The sequence below is a fragment of the Triticum dicoccoides genome, chromosome 7A (assembly GCF_002162155.2).
Source record: "Triticum dicoccoides isolate Atlit2015 ecotype Zavitan chromosome 7A, WEW_v2.0, whole genome shotgun sequence".
Classification (NCBI taxonomy): Eukaryota; Viridiplantae; Streptophyta; class Magnoliopsida; order Poales; family Poaceae; genus Triticum; species Triticum dicoccoides.
The window spans coordinates 298,915,343-298,917,482 of NC_041392.1; positions in this window are offsets into that span (position 1 = coordinate 298,915,343).

Sequence of the window (2,140 nt, forward strand, 5' to 3'; positions counted from 1 at the left end):
TCTCCCCCGCGTTGTTTGCCTGGACGGGCTGACCGCCGGGGCCGATCTCGGTCCCACTCGCTCGCTCCTGGGGCGGACTGGCGCAACCAGCGGCGCCGCTCTCCCTCTCCGACGCAGCGTCGGGACAACCGCTCCCCTGCCCGCTCGGGCCGCTCGCGCTCTCCTCCCCGTCCCCATCAGCAGCACCTCCAGCCCGCGGCTACTGCCCCTGGTCGCCGATACCAGCCGCCCCGCGACGAACCGGCCTTCCCTCCCAATGCCAATGTGGCAGGCCGGGGCCGGCAGGGGGCTAAGAGGAAGAAGAAGCGGGGTCTCGGACGGGGTAATGGCGCAACCCCTCCATTGGCACCGACTCGCGACCCGGCGACCGCCACCTCCGACCTCGCCCGTTCCACGAACCAACCAAAAGACCTCCAGAAGTGCTTCAACTGTGGCCTCGTCGGCCATTCGCGGGTCGCCTGCACCAGTCCACAGTGCTGCTACATCTGCTCAGACTCGGGTCACCCGGCCTTCCTATGCCCGGACCTCCCCGTGTCGGAGGAGATCATGATGTACGGGCATGGCATTAAGGGCATGGGTTTCTTTCACATCGAGTTGTCGGACCTCCCCCCACCATCCCCCTCGCTTCAGGCGATTGTTACTATTCGGGAGGGGGTGGCTTCGCCCGAGATGCTTGAAGCTGAGCTCAACCACCTATACCACTGCACCTGGGATTGGCAGGTCACCATGATGGACGGTAACCAGTTCTCAGTCATCTTCCTCGACGCCGTCAGCCACGATTACGGCACCCGCAGTGGTGACATCACTCTTTCTCTCAACAAGCTAGTGGTGGACATCTCGGTGCTGATCCGTGACCCCTTGGCGGTTGCCGTTCTCGACACGGCTTGGATCCTCATTGCTGGCCTTCCCGACATCGCACGCTCGGAGCGTGTCATCCGGAGCATGTCCCGCATCCTTGGCAAGGTGGTAGTGGTGGACGAGCTCTTCCTCCGGAAGGAGGAGGAGGTGCGAGTCAAAGTCAAGTCCCTCGACTCGTCCAAGCTCCATGCCAAGATCCGGGTGTTCTTCAACGACCAGGGCCTCGACCTCAGGATCTCCCCCGAGCCGCCCAACCACATTGGCTGCCCACGCATCCCCGACGACAACTTCCTGGGTGGCGACACTGATGGGTCGGGTCGGCACAGCGACCGGAACCCCCGCCACGGCCACAACTCCGGCTCGGAGGAGGATGACGACGATTCCGAGGATAGCCCGCCCCACCCCCCGGCTGCCGCGCCTGCTGCAAGGGGCAGCGCGGGGACCGGCCGCTCCCACGCCTTGGCTCCGTCGCAGTCGGCTGACGGCAGCGACTCCTCAGACGCCAACCTCCAGGTGTTCCCGGCGTCGTCCCCTCGCTCCCTCGGAGCCCCGCCCTTTACCCCATACGTCATCGCCATCGCCATCAGCTCGTCTGCACCCCCCCACTCTGGATGCGCCCTCGGCTGGGCTGGGGCTGGTCCCGGTCCGGCCGGCTACAGCCCTCCACGCCGCGCCGACGCTTGCCAACCCAGAGGCGTCCAGGCCCCTCCCAGACCCGTCTCCACTTGCCGCTCCTACCCTGCCCACGGTGGCAAAGACTGTGGCTGGGCTGGGGTCGGGTGTGGATCAGGCACCGGCCCACCCCATCCTGGGCGCTTCGATGCGCTTGGACTCGATGGCATCTAGAGTGCGCCCCGCCGACGATGTGCCCCCGACTCCACCTGCAACTTCTACGGTCCTGCCCGAGCTCACCGCTTCACCGACTCAGCTCCTGTCCTACGGCCCGGCGACCGACGGGGCTACGTCGGTGGTGACCACCCCGGTGGCTGCCCCCCTCCCCCCTCGGACCGCGACGTACTCCAGGAGAGGCAGGTCGACCTCGACACCAGTAACGTCCTCTCGTTGTAGCGCCAGGATCGAGGCGGCCAGACCAGAGGGCAGCCCAGCTCTGCCCATCCCTGAGCGGGCCGAGCTCAGGGCCGCTGCCCGGAACCTCGAGCCAGGTACCCCGTCCATCCCAGTAACCCCCGCTACATGCTCGTTTTCCGCTCTTGAGTCAGCTCCGTTAGGCCACCTTGCTAAGGTGGCAGCAGATTCGGCCATCATATTCTGGGGTGAGGTT